Raw genomic sequence first — 16,988 nt, 5'->3', positions numbered from 1 at the left:
TTAAAGAAATATGTAGTCTATGATATAGAAATGAGGGATATAAATTAACCGCAAAGTACAATTCTGTTGGGATCAGTTACAGGAAGACTTCTTCCTAAGTTCAAATCTGGCCTCAGACACTTGCAAGCTGTATGATGCTGGACAAGTCATTTAAACCAGTTTGCCTCATCTTCCTCATCTGTAAAATGAGCTGGAGCAGAAACTGACAAGAAAATCTCAAATGAGGTCACCAAGAGCAGGACCAACAGAAAGCAATTCTGTTTTAAAATGCAATTCTAAGTGTTAGTTGAGAATCATTCCTAATTTATTTTTTCAACAAATACTTCACAAGTGCATCCTATGTGGCAAACACTATACTAGGCACTAGAAAAATATAGTTTCTGTATTCTATATACACATATGTATGTATATATGTATATACATGTTTATACATATAGTTTCTGCATTCTCAGAGTATATTAATTAATTTATTTATGTAGTTATGTATTTGTGTATATATTTATTTATTTGTTTGTTTGTTTATTTATGTGCATACAAAGCTATATGGTGATGGAAAGAAGAACTCCAACAACTACAAAGAAATCAGGAAAGGTTGTGTGAAAGAGCGTCAACTCAAGCAGAGCCTTGGAGTTGGGCGGGGGTGAGGTGAAGGTAAGGATGAATGAAAAAGAGTTTCAACTAAAGTAAGGAGCTGAAAAATGGAATGTTATGACAAGGTAACAACAAGGAAGTCAGTCTTGCTAGAATATATAGTGTGCTAAAGGAAGTAATGTAAAATAAGCTTGGAAAAAACAAGCTGGAGCTGTACCATGAATTATGAAGCATCAGAATATTCATGCAAAATTTCTCTTAACAACATTGAATTGCATTTTGCTCATAAAACAATCTGTCGATTTCCTTTCTTAGATTCCAAAAAAAGTCTAGATCCTGAGGGAAAGTAAAAAATTGTTAGACAGAGACAAAGAGAGATGGAATCAGAGACAGACAGACAGACGGAGACAAAGAGAGAGAAGATAGGAGGGGGGAGAGGGAGAGAAGTAGGAAGAGAGAGGGAGAGAGAAATTTGATTCTTCTCCCAATATCATGGAGTAGCCTGTTGTAACTGAATGCAGAATAGAGAGAGACTCAACTTCCGGCTTCTGAATGGTTAACAGACCATTAAGCTTGTGACATGTAAGGTGGAGAGACTAGAGAGAGAGAAGCAGAGTCAAGGAAGATAAGGTAAGAGAGGTAACATGCAAACTTTTAAATGGTGGAAGAAGGAGATCTCCTTGGTAGACATCTGAGGAAGATAGATCCTAACCTATCTCTTGACTTCCAGCATCTATTATCCTAAAAGCTGTTAACAGTGGACTTCCCTAATGAGATCATTCTCGGCTTGATGAAGCTAAGACTTTTTCTTGCTTCCAGTTTGAAGTCTCATCTTTTCTTGTGTATGTCATTTGCTTAGATAACTGAGTTTGTTCATTGTCTGAGACTTTTTATGCACTAGATGTTTAGTGGGAAGTATCTAATCTGGTAAGAATAAGTGTTACCTTCCACTTGGGAGTGATCATGGAAAGTGACTTTTACTTTAAACCTGAGAAGAAAATTCTACTTCTAGATGATGTGTGGGAAATAGATTATCATTCTAGGCTCCAAACCCTCTTAAATATAAGAGAGTGAAGGAACAAGTGACCAATCATGATTCCATTATTCCCTACAAAGACAGATCATAATCTCCCTTTCAGACAGGATGGACTGATATCTATCTATCTGTGTCACTCATGATTCATTAATTTTATATTACATGGGCCATACTTGCATCTATATGAGAGACAGAGACAGAGAGAACAGAATTTGTGTTTTTTATTTACTTTAAATATAGGAAATATTAACACAAAGAAGACAGTCCCTGCCCTCAGAAAGCTTTCATTGTAATAGTTTAAGACAATATATAAATGGGAGTTGGAAATTAATAGAGAATCAATAAATAAACATTAAGTACCTACTATGTTACACACCCTGAGCTCATCTTTGGAGATATAAAGGGAAAAGTCAGTACCTGCCCTAATGGAGCTCACAACAGGCAAATAACTATGTACAAAAAAGCAATATGCAGTATAACTAGAAAATACAGAGAAAGGAACTAGAATTAAGAAAGATTATGAAAGACTTCCTGTATAAAGTAGTATTTTAGAGAGTACTTGAAGGAAGCCTTGGAAAACCAGGAAATAAGGATGAGGGGAGAAAAATATTCTAGGCATGAGAAATAAATAGTAAAAATTTCCAGAGTTGGGAAATAGAGGGTCTAGTGTCTAGAAACTGCTAGTAAACCAGTGTCACTGGATCCTAGATTAGAGGATTCAGAGGGGAGTGGGGAGGATTAGAAAGAGGGGAGGGGGAGGCCAGGCTATGAAGAGCTTTAAAGACAGGATTTTATATTTGATCCTGAGGTAATAGTGAACCACTGATGGCTACTATATAGAGAGGGCAACATGGTCAGACCAGCCATATAGGAAAATAGCTTTGACCATTGAATGTAAGATGAACTGGAGAGAAATTTATGGTGGGCAGATACCAATGAAAATATAGAAAGGAAAAAACTGAAAATAATGAATGACTCTTGTAGTAAACTGTCTCCTTTCCCACAACCCATCAAAAACTTTATATCCCCTCTACTATTATGCCCTTTTTAAAGGATACAATACAACAGTATAAAGGAGAGATTATTTTCCAGTCTTGTGCAAACCTATAATAGGACAAGTTTATAGCAGTCATTCTTTCCCCTACAATGCTAGATTTGGAGTTGTAAGACTTGGCTTCAAATTCTAGCTCTGCCACAGTCATTTACATCTCTGGGACTCCATTTCCTCATCTGTGAATTAGAGTGCTACCTAGAAAGCCTTTAAATGCCCTTCTAATTCTATTTCTATAATTCTATGACCTCTTGGAAGTTAAAAATAATCTGCTAATTTTGTTTGTTTTTGGAGGGGGTGGGGGTGGGGAAGGCTGGGTTTTTATTGAATTCAAAAACTCTTTATCCAGAGAAGCAAAATAGATTCAGGTAAAATAAGTGAAACTTAAAATGTTTGAATATAATTAGTGGCCATAGCTCTAAACTGGACTTTAATCCATAGTCAGTTCTTAGAAAACAAGTTTGGCAATGGCTAATACTGAAGGAACAGAAAATTCTAGAATTAAAGTAGAGGGGGGTGGGGCAGTAGTATAGACAAAGAAAGTTTTAGGAACACATGCAGATTCAAACGTTTTGTTTAGGGTTTTTTTTAAACAACAGTTAATGGACCCCTATGTTGTCTTCACATTGCCCAATGACTTTGATTTGTGGAAATAACAATTATGCAATTTCCACATATTGTGCTGTGATCACAGCATGTATTCAACAATAAAAAGAAACAGTCAAATACACTCAAAGCTGTGGATTTTGATAAGCATTTTCTTTTCATAAAGGTTTTCAACTTGATGTTTTCCTAGATCATCTGGTATTACAAATATTCTTGTAAGGTTTTTAAGGCTATACCTACACCAAGAATAGGATTTTATTTTCTTAAAACTGTCCATTGTAGCAACACTGTGGCTCAACTAACAGCAGACAAATAGGTCATTTAGCCCCAAAAATTTCCTTGAATTCTGAGCTTTTTGCAACAGACAGATTGTTGGTTTCTTTCTTTTTTTCAAAAATAATTCATGCCATCTGTTTGCAAAAGGTGAGAAATAATGGATAAAATATATCCTTTTGGGGCATAAAGCCATTCATAGAGAGATTTTTAGAACTTTCATTAAAAATCTGGTACAAAGAGCAAGCCACAGTATCAGGCACCCTTAGGCACTAGTCTAGGGAAAATCAAAGATGATTTCCTCCAATCTCCAAGTGTCCTATTTTGATTTTAGCCTTTGAACTACCATCAGTTTATTTTCTCTTTGGCACAGATTGCTTTAAGAATCATTCCAGTACTCTTTTTGAAGTACATTTTTTTATTTGTTGTGACTGGTTGGTAAAGTGCTCCACCTCCACCACCTGTTACTAAAGTGGGTGCTGCTGCTTGGGGAGTACGGATCAGTTCTGAGTTTAACTGCAGACTGGACGGATAAGGGAGGTTACAGCAGAAGGAGGTAGATCATTCTTGGAGGTAGGTGATAATTGAGTATTTTAAAATAAAGATCCCAAAATATGAGCAATAATAAATCAAATCATTACAATACTGCTGTTTCATATACATATATATGTATATATATATATCCTAATGCTTATTCTCTTAAATAGGTTGTTAGAGAATGCGCCAGACTTCTCCCACATCCCATCCCACCCCACCCCACACCACCCCATCAAAGTACTAGTATGCTGGTCACTAGATGGCATTGTATAACATTGTTTAATAATGGTAACAAAATCAATGAGGTGTTAACTAAAGTTTATACTTTGGACTACAGTGTTATATTAGAACCATATAACTCTGATGATATGCTTTCTTCTTCAGATGAGAACCTAAATCTGGAGTCTCTAATCCTGATTCTGGCTACTTCAATTTGGAGTAATTTGAGGGTGGTAAGCAAAAGAATTGTATATTCTTGAAAAGTTCTTTTTTGTTTGCTTATTTTATGACATTTCTGACTTTTTCCAATATACCTACCCAATAAAAGAAATTGATTATAGTTTTCAATAGAAAAAAATAGATTAGTTCTTCCTCTGAACCATCTTCTAAGTCCTTTAAGAGAATGCTTACTTTTGCAGAAATTCCAGGAATCAGCTGATTCTATAAGCAAATGAATAAAGGCAAGCTTTAACAAAGCTTGGTCAATTGTTTGGATTCATATCAGTGAGAATATGATAAAGTGGAGGGAAATGCCATACTGATACTTCCATCCTGTTGCTGTAATCATTTGATCCACTTTTCATTTAGATGCAATTTGAACTGTTTCTTGAAGCTTAAGTAGGGAAAGACACTAAACTATATATATATATATATGTATATATATATATATATATATATATATACATACATATATATGTATATGTATATATATATACACACATACACATTTATATATATAATATATATATATAAATCTTCTTCTGAATCTCCATTTTCTCATCTTTTGTTTTAGAGTATTAGATTCATTATATATATATATATATATATATATATATATATATATATATATATATTTCTTATCTTGAAAGTGAATGTTGAAAACGTTATGAAGCTTTTTACATAGTCCTTTGAATTCAATGAAACAGGTTAAAACATAATTGGAGTTAAGTGATAATTGAGTATCTAAAAAATGAGAGATAGAACAAATCTAAAATCTAAAAAATGAGAGGCAGAACAAAATCTCATAGTTAAATATTCCTTGTGGTGCCTCAGAAGCAACTGAATATAACTTTTAAGGCCACTACTTATTTCCTGGGTTTTGTACTGTGACATTTACATTTCTGAAAAACAAAGAAACTTTCTTATGCAAAACTCAAAAAACTTTTGTGAGCTGGAGTTATGTAAATGAACTCATGCATCAAATTAAATCTTTTTTCATCCATTCTATACATATTAAATGTGATAAAAGCTTTGTGTTTCTACAGGCAATGAAACTGATTTTATGCTGTTCTACTTAGGTATGATGTATCCCAAGGAATGAATCAGATTATCAATTCTCATCACTCCATTTACCTCTAGATTTTTTTTCATTTTGACAGGCATTTATAATAGTAATTTCATGATTGTCTTCTTATTTGGGGGATATTAGTATATTTTTTTCTCTCTCAAGATTTTTGTCATTCTTTTTTTTTAAATTTTATTTATTTAAAGCAATGGGATTGCCCAAGGTTGCACAGCTAGGCAATTATTAACTGTCTGGGGCTGCATTTGAACTCAGGTCCTCCTGATTCTAGGGCCTATGCTCTATCCATTGCACCACCTAGCTGCCCCAATTCTAAACATTCTTAATAATTATTTTGACCCTGAAATTCAGAAGCATTGTCCTTCAACTCTCTATTACCCTTAATCTTCATCATTACTGACATTATCCTCCTCATAGCTCTCATTTGATCCTTACAACATCCCTGAAAGGAAGGTGCTATTATTATCCTCAGTTTATAGATTAGAAAAGTGAGGCCCAAGAAGTTTAGTGATTGATCCACGTTGAGGTTCTTACCTCAAGTTTCCAACAAAAGAAAATAATGATTAACTTCCAAGTCACTTGGGATCTTTGGACTCAGTTTCCTCACTGTAAAATGAAGGAATTGGGTTAGATGATCTCAGAAGTTCCTTCCAACTCTAATGATCCATGATTTTGTGACAAACCCCCAAAGCACTCAGCAAGAAGACAGTGAGCACATAAAAGAATCTAGGAATTACTTAAGTAAGGACTTGTCTAAACCCTATAGACTGGGATTTCTGCAAAATTTTAAAACTCCAGTGTCCTGTGGAGTTTATTTTAAAGGGATTTTACCTCCAATACCTTTTGGCAGGAAGATAAAATATCTCAAATTTTTGCTGTTGTTATTAAATGTCACATGGGTCATTTACCATTAAATGGCTTTACTAAGAACAGCTTAATCTTGCTCCCTCACTAGCAAAGCAATAGTCTAGCCTCTAGAGTATATCCCAGTTCTGTCATTGATAGCTATAGGATTTTTGTCATGTCACTTACCCTTCTTCTGAATCTCCATTTTCTCATCTTTTGTTTTAGAGTATTAGATTCATTAGATGAAACACTAGGTCTTTTATGGTTTTAAAATTACAGGAAGCCACAGAAGTTTCATTCTCCTTTTTTAAAACTGATGAACATAAACCAAAATAAAAGAAATTCAAAAACTCTAAAGTGTCAAAAGGTAACCTAGTTGCAAACTGACTCTGGGTCCCTTGTCTTGTACTTATAAAAAGAAGGACAAAGGAGATAGAGTCCTGAACTTAGAGTTTTTAATTCATAGGTTTCAATTTGAAAGACTTGAAATCTGGACAAGTTTCTTCACCTTTGTTTTCTCATCTGTAAAATGGGGAAAGTAATTGCATAGACCTTCCAGTATTGCTATGAGAATCAAAGGAGTTAATATTTGCCGAGAGCTTTCCTTAAAGCACTATTTAAATGCTAGTTATTATTACATAATGCAAGTTTCATCCCATTACTAGAATTATAGCTACTCTAACAATCATAATTTGTTATTTGTTGCTGTTGTTCAGTCATGTCTGATTCCCATTTGGGATCTTCTTAGCAAAAATATTGGAATGGTTTGCCATTTTCTTCTATAGCTCAATTTACAGATAAGCAAACTGAGATAGGAGTGACTTGCTACTATAAGTGTCTAAGTTTGGATTTGAACTCAGGAAGGAAACAAAGTTCTCTATCCATTGCTGCCTCCTAATTGCCCTAACAATCACAATAGGCCTCATTAAGAAAGCTCTTCAAAATTTGCAAAGCATTTTGCATTCACTACCTCACCTTGGGAGGTAGATACAGATGAATGAACATAGCTCAGAATGATTAAGTAACTTGCTCTAGATCACACTTTTAGCAACAGAAATTGGCCTACAACTCACATGTACCTGAGAGTATTTTATCTACTACATCAAACTGCCTCCAATGGTCAAGATGGTGGTTTGTCTTCATTCATCATTTTATTAATTTATATAGTCCATTGACACTCCATAAGTCAAGAATGACATCTAATTAAACATTTTGGTTGGAAAACTCTACTCATTGTTTTAGAACAGGTTTAATCTGAAAATGACCAGTTTTAATGAAGAAAATTTTTTCTAAGATAGATATAATTCCTTTTCAAATAAACTAATGCTAATATTTAAAAGTCTATATTTCTTCCTAAGATAGTTGCTTGCTTTCAGACAGATAAGATAAGCAAAAACCTATCAAGTTTGAAATAGTTCAGCATTTCAGATACCTAAAACAACAATTTAGTTCTCTCCAATATTTATGGATTCAAATGAATTTTTCCCTTCATCTAAAATGACTTTATGCTATCCTAATATCTAACACTTAGCCATTGATGCCATTAATCTTTAGATAAATATATTTTCTCCTTTGTAATATCATAAAAGTATTTTTGACTATAGACATAAATTATATAAAATTCCCATAGAAATTATCAGGAAAAATTTTCAAATGTTCATTTAGGAAAGTGACCTCTGGCCTTTACTTTTAACAAAAAGATGGTATTTTAGCCATGCCAGCCATTTCTTCTTAGCCACAAATGGTACATAGCCACTGATGCCAATATGTCCTAAACAGGAACTGGATGCTATTCCCTTCTGAACAAGCTAAATACCTTCCCTGTAACTACATTTAAAAACAAAAATAAATAATGTCTCTTTGAGTAGAAGAGAAATGCAGGAAGCCATATGGTCCCACCCACAGTTCCTGCATTCAAAATGTGGCCATGGGGAGAAATATCTAAGGTGTTTTAAAAACCTATGACTTTTATGTTTCTAGCTATTAACAATGGTACTTCCTGTTTTGACTTCTAATTAAACTTGGGATACAAGCATGGTAATGCTATGGGGTCTTCTTTTTTTTGAGTAATGGATAGTATTTATGCTCCCCAAGCACCAAAATCAAAGACAAAAATGTTAACATTGTAAAGTTTCTTTAATTCCAAATATATATAAATGATCATCTTGCTGGGGGGAGGGGGGGAGGAACAAGAACATGAAAATAGGGAAAAGGTGGGAGGAAGTCTATCAAATAGATGACATTTCCAATCATTTAAAGACGTGCTGGTTTAGTGTTGAAACTATTAGTGTTCCAGATTGTTCATTTCAAATAGAAGATTTGATAGGAGTCTCAGATAGAGTTTTACATGTGATCAGATAGTGTATTTCTGTCCCTAAAACTGGATATATGTGTTGACCCATAGAAACTAAGATGATCTACTAAGAGACATGACCCAACAAGCTTAAGCTCAGAATTTTAGTTATCTGTTATCTATAGAGCAACCTCTCTTTCACACCACTTTTTATTTCATTCTCTTTTTTCTATATAAAAGAATATTTATAACCTTCTTTGTTTTCCTTAGAAATATTAAGAAATAATATTTCACTTTGAAGTCCTTTTCTTCTGGGAAAAGGCCCTTAGAAAGGCAGGTGGTAGACAAAAAGACCTTTCTTAGAGAAATGGATTAAGGGTAATTATTTAGCCTATAGTTCTTGCCAAGATAAAAATCATTGCTTTCCCTACCCAATGACATTAGGAAATGCCCAAGGAAAGGGCCTTCTTCCATAGATATGAGGCAATTTTAGTACTTTATATTCAATTAGATTTTTCCAAATAGAACTATGGGAGGATCCCTAGAGTTTCCTTTAGGAGAATGATCCAGGAGGAAAAAAAGTGGTATATTAACCTAGAATGGGTCTTTTCCTTAATTGCTGCCTGAAATCTCCCAAAGAACATAGGGTACTGTGTGAGTTTGGACATATTTCTCTCCAAATTAAAAATGGTTTGGATATTGGTAAGTGGTATTAAATTGTTTCCAATAGACTTGAACCTAAAATCATAAGAATATAGTATTAATATTAATATTATTCTGTAAATTAAAATTTGCTCCAAAAGAACTTTGTTAGCCTCAAAAAAAATCCCTGATTCCATTATTAGGGTTACTCTCTTTGCAAAAGTAGATTACAATCTTTCTATACTTCATGAGGTACAGTGATCAAAAATTTGGTAGTCAAGTTTCTGGTTAAATAATAATCAGAGTTCCCTCCTTGAAATTAGAAATCTAGCCATATTTTCTGTTCTCAATCAATCAATCAGTCAATCAATGAAGATTTATTAAGCACCCATTAAGTATCAGGCAATATGCTAAACACTGAGATCATAAAAAGAAGTTAAAGACAGTTCCTGCCCTCAAGGACTTTACTGTCTAGTGAGAGAGACAATATCAAAATAAATAGATCCAAAGCAAGGGACATTTTCTCATTATCCTCCTGACTTAGCCACATAGATACCTCCTGCCCTCTCCCTCTTTTATGCCTTCCTCCCTTCATCCCATGAGAATATAAAATCCTTAAGAACAGGGACTGTCTTTTTTTTCTTTTTTGCTTTTATTTATATCCCTGGAACTTAATAAAGTGCTTGGTACACAGTAAGCCCTTAATAGGTGTTTGTTCACTGATTGACAACTTGTATATATCACCTTTAGAATATGAACTTCCTTAGATTAGCAACTATTTCAGTCTTCTGTCTTTGTATCCCTAAAGTTTAGGAGAATGTATTGAATTTAATAAATACTTTGTAAATACTTACTGACTGCTAAGAAAGAACTATAATTTCATATGATGTCTCAGTAAAAAGAATAGTAGCACAGAATTTCAGAACCAGAAGGAACATTAAAGATCATCCCATCCTAGTCTGATCCCCCTCATTTTACAATAAATAATCAAAGATGAAGGGGCCTGAAGCAGGTTTAGTTAATTTTGTATCCAGAGATAGAACCAAATCTCCCATTGTACTATACTTTCTTCCCCCTTTCCCCATTTGTTAAAAATTCAAGAAGAATTTTGCAAAATTTAAAAAGAAAGAAGTTTCTGCAATCATCTGTATCCATATAACAAAGTTTGCCCCCTCTATTATCAATAATGGATAGCAAAATCATACAACCAAGAGTACATCTGGTGTTCCTTAAAGTGAAATATAGCAGTCACACAAATTGAACAAATTGAGAAAAAGTCATGGTGATATTCAAGAGTCAAAGATAACTTCAATATGGCATATAATATGTAAGTAAGACAATAAAGCATTTTGGAAGATGATGTTTGGAAAGTATTATGTATAACATCTCTCTGTTTCCACTATCACTGGGTAACAAATTATTTTGAGAAGTTAAGAATGTTGATAGAAAGTAGGATATGTTCCTAATTTTCCAAGGAAGAGTTATGCTATTTTTGGGACAAGGGTAATACTTCACTAACCTCCAACCCAATTTCTAATATCTCTTATTTATGGGCCACATACCAGACAGTGCATTAGATTTAAAGCTGGAAAGGACCTTAGAGGTTATCCAGTCCAGTATTCACCAAAGTAAGATCTCTGAGGTCAAAGAATGATACCAAAGGGGCCTTGTCTTTATTCCAAGAGGCCCAAGATCAATCCATCTGAAGGTAGAAAGATGAATAGCATACTCTCCTTACCACCCCAAGATACTCATGGGTTTGTCTCCAACAAAATAAAACCCCCTTGGATCTCCCTTCCTTTATTCTCTCCTTCATACTTACTGCTGCATAGGAAGTCTATAACCTAACCACCCCCAGGCAAAATCCCCTGCCCTCCCCACCTCCAGTGTTAACTTTTGCCCCTTTAGTTCCTGGATGTTTCAGGCAGTCTTAATACAAAATGGATTCTCAACCTAGACACATACACTTTTATGTATTTTTTCTGTGGGAGTGAGTAGCACAGAATAAGAGTGTATGGATAGGTTGCAACTGTATTCTTTCCCCTTAAACGTTCCCCTCCTCTGAACTTCTCTTTTTTCCCCTGGGGAAACCACCATTCTCATAGTAACTTAGGTTTGAATTTTTGGATTATACTTGACTCTTCATTTTCAATTAACTGACAAATTTTGACATTTCTACCCCACAATTTTTCATTTAGGTTTCCTTTTTTTTAACTTATCCCCACCCTAGTTTGGGCCCCCATCACCTTTCACCCTAGACTATTACAATAGTCTTCTACTTGGTTCCCTTACCTCAATTCTTTTCTTTCTCCGAATCATCCAATACACAAGTTCCAACCCAAACCTAATGATGGACCCTCAATAGATTTGGTTGGGTTGTTTGGTAAACTCCAGTGGCTTCCTAAAAACTCTAATATCAAATAACATTACATCTTTAAGTTCTCTTTTTAAAATTTCTGTTTTGCATAAGTTTCAGTTACTAAATCATTGGTGCAGTTCTACATCTATTTAAACTATTAAAGCCTAAAAACTGCACCGAGAATTTTGGAACACCTTGTGTTATTTATAAGTAAAAATGTACATGAGAGTGTGTTCTCGAAAAAGTTGAGAAATAACCGATCATTATAAGAGATGAGGAATCAGAAATAACCGATCATTATAATGAGGAATCAGAAACAAGAGTGTTTACATGATCTCTCCAAGGACACACTGAAAAGGTGGGATTTGAACCTAAATCCTCTAACTCCAAAACCATCTTTATACCTCACTTTATACTTTAAATACATATCTTTTCAAGATTACAATAGCATTCTCATTAGAATGGTTTCATAATTAGTTAAGTCTAACTGAAATAAATTATTTTGCAGTCATTTACTATTTATCACTAATGTTTTATTTATATCTTCTAAAAAATGTAAAATTGACTTGCATTTAAGATGCAGACTCCAGATTGCTCCCCATATCTAATGATACTAAAGCAACTGGCATTTGCTAAGACAGAAGAATAAGCAAAACACCCACAGAGGACACTATACTCATAGCTAATAGCTAGAGTTTCTAAACAGTGCTAATCCCACTTGGAAAAGTAGACAATTTGTTCAACAGATGCACAAAAGAAATTAGTGGGAGATCTGAGATATCCAGAGATAATTGGAAAAAATCCATTTTTAGCAGCCTTCATTCTGGGGAAAAATAAGTTTTAGACCTAGATTGTTTTCTAACACAATAACAAATAATTAGGATTTCTGGACAAATACTTTCCATTTAACTTATAAAATCTGAATTATAATAATCAGTATCACCAGAATCTATCTGAAGACAAACCAGGGCCCATCCCCTTGCTCTAATTTTTAATAAATCATTATCATTAGAAAAACATAAAGGATTCCTATGCTACCTGGATGATTGAATCAAAAATGTAGTTAAGGTGCAACCTCAAAGGTCATCTAGATCAGTGCTATCAAACTCAAATAGAAACTAAACCTAGCAGGCTGTATATTGTCTCAGAAACACACAAATTAGCATTATCTCTCTTGTATTGTACTTTTGTTTATTCTGTTAAACAGTACTTGCTTTCTGGAGAGCTGCTTGTGGCCCACAGCCTCCACTCTGACACCTCTGTGAGCACAATCTCCATCATTTTATATGGAAAGAAAATGATACTCAGAGAGATTTAGTCGGTAAATCAATAAACATTTATTTAGTGCCTATAATGTACCAGACAATACAGGAGTCCCTGCTGTCAAGGAGCTCACTATCTGGCAATATGAAAACAATTATGTATAAACAAGATATATACAATATAAATTGGAGAAAATCTCATAGGAAAGGCACTAGCATTAAGAAGGATGAGGAAAGACTTATTGTAGAAAATGGGATTTTTTAGCTTGATGTGGAAGAAAAGCAAGAAACTGGGAAGTAGAGATAAGAAGTTCGAATATACTCAAGGCAATAGGGAACAGCCAGTGAATTGCCTAAAGTCTGGAAAATTGAGGAATGCCAAGGAGGACAGAGCTACTGGATCACAAAGTGCCTGGGGGAAGTGGACAGGGAGAAAAGGAAGAATCAAGCAGAGATCTGAGAATTTAGAAAGATAGGAGGGAATCATTTGTAAATATTTGATCCTAGAGATGATCTAGTCACTAATGTTTATTGAATAAGAGAATGTGATTAGACCTGTGCTTTAGGATGATTAATTTGACAACTGAATGGATTATTCACTCAAGGTCATCCAGTGAGTGTTAGGTCTGAAATCCAAGCCCTCAGATTCTATATCCAATATATAACATTTTAAAACATTTTTCATAAATAACCAATTGACAAATGAAGGCCCTTTTCCCATTATCCCTCATAACTGCATCAAAATTCTATCATGACTTGACCTTTTGAAAATCCTAGAGGGAGGAAGCAATAGATAAATTTCTGAAAAAATTTGACTCAACAATAAGTTATGTATCTTGGTATAATTTTGATAAATTGGGTAAAAAGAATTCAAACAAGTACTTTTTTTTCTTCCTGAATATCACAAAACTTGATCAGAAGAAATCTTTGCAAATTGTGCAGTGAGATAGGCTGATTGGTTCAATCAAGGACATTCTACTTCTCCCCAAATGTGGTAATCAACCTTGATGAGTGAAATGAGTATCTTGGTAAAGTAAGTCCTTGTGCTAAAGTTAAGTAGGACAAAAATAAAGATGAAAAAGACCAAAATATAAATCAACTCTTACTTGTGGCTAGGGTAGACATGCAGCTAAAACCTGGAATGTATAAGAAATACACAAGAAAGGAAAGGGAGTAATTATTCTTGTGATGGAAGAAGTGACAAATACATGAAATCAAAGGAGTATTTTTCTTTAAAAGTATTTTTCTTTAATAAGTTATGAAAAAATAAAAAATAAAAAGGTATGACTTGTGATGGGAAATAACATTCATATCCAGAGAAGGATCTATGGAGTTTAAATGCAGAACAAAGTTTATTATCTTCAGTTTTTAAAAGTTGTCTTATGTATTATATTTTTATTCCCCTCTAATGTTTTTTCCTTTTCAAATCAATTCTTCTTTCACAACATGTTCAATATGGACAAATGTTTAACATAGTTTTACACTCATAATGAATTAGATTGCTTTCTGTCTCCAGAGACGGGGAGGGAAGGGAGGGAGGGAGCAAGCAAAATGTGAAATTCAAAAACCGTACAAAAAAAATGATTGTTGAAAACTATCATTGCATGTAGTTGGAAAAATAAATAAATAAATAAAATGTTTTTTAAAAGCTATACAAACTCTTAAAATAGATAGACAACTCAGTTTTAGACCACCTATCCAGATTCTCCAACATAGAGAGTGGGGGAGAAAATGAAGAATAAATGTTATGGATGAATTCATGATATCTCACCAGGTGATCTTCCAAATGCTTCTGGTAAATGTCATTCTTACCAGAAGTTAAATTTCTGCAGAGGAGATAGCTGCTAGGAATTCTTCAGGAGATATTAAGTCCTCTGAACACGTCTGAAGAGTAAAGAAATTCCTGAATTTTATCAATTCTAGATGTACATAATAAACTGATGTCTATACGTATTACCCTTTACAAAGGGTAATTATGGTCTGAGCCACTGCCCTAAAGGAACATTTTTCATGCCAGTTATAATTAGAGAAGCAATATGAAATCCTATTGAAAATGCTAGACTTGTACATGCTAGATTCAGAATTAGGAATGTCAAATGCCTACAAGTTGCTTGACCCAAGTCAATTACTTTTCTTGAGCCTCAGTTTCCCTATGGGTAAAATGGAGATAATTATATTATCTTCCACAGGGTAATTGTGAGTTAATCAATCTATTATTTATTAAATGTCTTTTATGTGCTAGATGGACTCTGTTTGAGGCACTGGGGATGCAAAGACAAAAGAGAAACATTCCCTGCTGTCCTTAAGGGGCTTACAATCTAGTTAAAGGGTACAACAGGTACATAATTACTGTAAACAAAATAGATAACATATAATTTGGAGAAATGGAAGGCTCTGGCATCTTAGCAATAAGAAAAAGCTCCAGGTAAAAAGTGAGCTTGAGCAGACCCTTAAAGGAGTCTAGGATTCTAAAAGACAAAGGTAAGGAGAGTGTTTTGCAAATATATATATAAACATGGTTTTTGAATTATGAAGTAGATTTTTGTCAGATTCAAAAGCAAACTGCACAATAATAGTAAAGAGAAGCAAATAAGTCAAAAGAGAAGATGAAGATCAAAACTAGGAAAAGGATTTATTGAGATTCTAATCTGAAGCTGATAATTTTAGAAACTCTTCTCCATTAGTGAGACTGGTCTAACTATAGAAGGAAAGAAATTCAAAGTAAATCCCTTCAGAAGTCAAAGCAGAATTATACTTATCTCTTTTCTTCCCCATTCAGTAATCTGTTGATGCACATTCCACAATTAGTTTATGTAAATTATTTTAAAATGCTAAAAAAAAAAATCCAATGTGTTCATAGCATGACTTTTCCCAGTTTATCTTATGCGGGAGAATTTTTTAGTTTTCTTCTTAAAAGCAAATAGGGGTGGCGGCTAGGTGGCGCAGTGGATAAAGCACTGGCCCTGCAGTCAGGAGTAAGTGGGTTCAAATCTGGTCTCAGACACTTAATAATTACCTAGCTGTGTGGCCTTGGGCAAGCCACTTAACCCCATTTGCCTTGCAAAAAAAAAAAAAAACTAAAAAAAAAGCAAATAGGACTCTAGAACCTTTAATTGCTGCAGTTAAGCAATAGGAACTCATTTGTGGATCAGACTTCTGCCTTTATTAATGGAAAATTTCAGAATTGAAAATGCCTGGTTTTAGTCTGATAGGCCCTAATGGAATGGCAATCTAATCATTTGAGAACCAGTCCTTAGAGCCTGCTCAAATATGTTCTTCTTGAGGATGATATAGAGTAGGTATATCCATTTTCTATGACCTTTCTAGCTTTCTATGTACAAGAGAATCCTGTTTTCCGTCACTCTTTGTCAAAGCCCAAACACTTGTGATGCTGAAAATGATGAAGTCTGTAGTGGTAAGAATATCTACTAAGCAATCATTTTGTGGTATCATTGACTCAACACAAGTAATAAGGTCACATCAATAAAAAAAAATAAAATTTATAGTGTCCCTTTTCCCCTGGAGTTAAATTTGCTTGATTTTCTTGGTGGAAAGAAAACAAACTAATCTCCAAAGTTGACAGAAATAGTCTTAACTTGGGTTTAGTATCAAAAATAAGTAAAGGGGCGGCTAGGTAGTGTAGTGGATAAAGCACCAGCCCTGGAGTCAGGAGTACCTTACCTGGGTTCAAATCCGGTCTCAGACACTTAATACCTAGCTGTGTGGCCTTGGGCAAGCCACTTAACCCCATTTGCCTTACAAAAACCTTAAAAAAATAAGTAAAAAGAGAAACTTTGAGGAAAATTAATTCTTGCTATCCGGAAAAAAAGTAAACTACTCCTTCTTGCTAATAATAATAATAATAATAATAGCTACTACTACTAATGTTAACTAGCCTTTATACAGCACTTTAAGGTTTCCAAAGCACTTTAAATATTAAATTCATACATTGGTTTTAATAGTTTGAGCA

The 16,988-nt window shown here is 34.1% G+C and overlaps 1 protein-coding gene and 1 long non-coding RNA gene across 16 annotated transcripts in view; one reads left to right on the top strand and one right to left on the bottom strand.

Annotated features, from left to right (window-relative positions):
* The window catches only part of LOC141507616 (uncharacterized), a 196,972-nt gene that overhangs the window by 144,721 nt on the left and 35,263 nt on the right, over positions 1–16,988 (bottom strand). The gene's annotated exons all lie outside the window — the stretch shown is intronic.
* Positions 4,023–16,988, top strand: part of SLC39A10 (solute carrier family 39 member 10) — a 136,256-nt gene continuing 123,290 nt past the window's right edge. For all 10 annotated transcript variants that reach the window (XM_074215460.1, XM_074215454.1, XM_074215458.1 and 7 more), the window contains exons 1-2: positions 4,023–4,130; positions 4,479–4,546. The gene's annotated coding sequence lies outside the window, so the exon portion shown is untranslated. The remainder of the gene's footprint in view (positions 4,131–4,478; positions 4,547–16,988) is intronic.

The sequence above is a fragment of the Macrotis lagotis genome, chromosome 1, assembly GCF_037893015.1.
Source record: "Macrotis lagotis isolate mMagLag1 chromosome 1, bilby.v1.9.chrom.fasta, whole genome shotgun sequence".
In the NCBI taxonomy this organism is placed as follows: domain Eukaryota; kingdom Metazoa; phylum Chordata; class Mammalia; order Peramelemorphia; family Peramelidae; genus Macrotis; species Macrotis lagotis.
The sequence above is the reverse complement of the archived record's forward strand: the minus strand, read 5'-3'. Positions and strand labels throughout refer to the sequence as shown.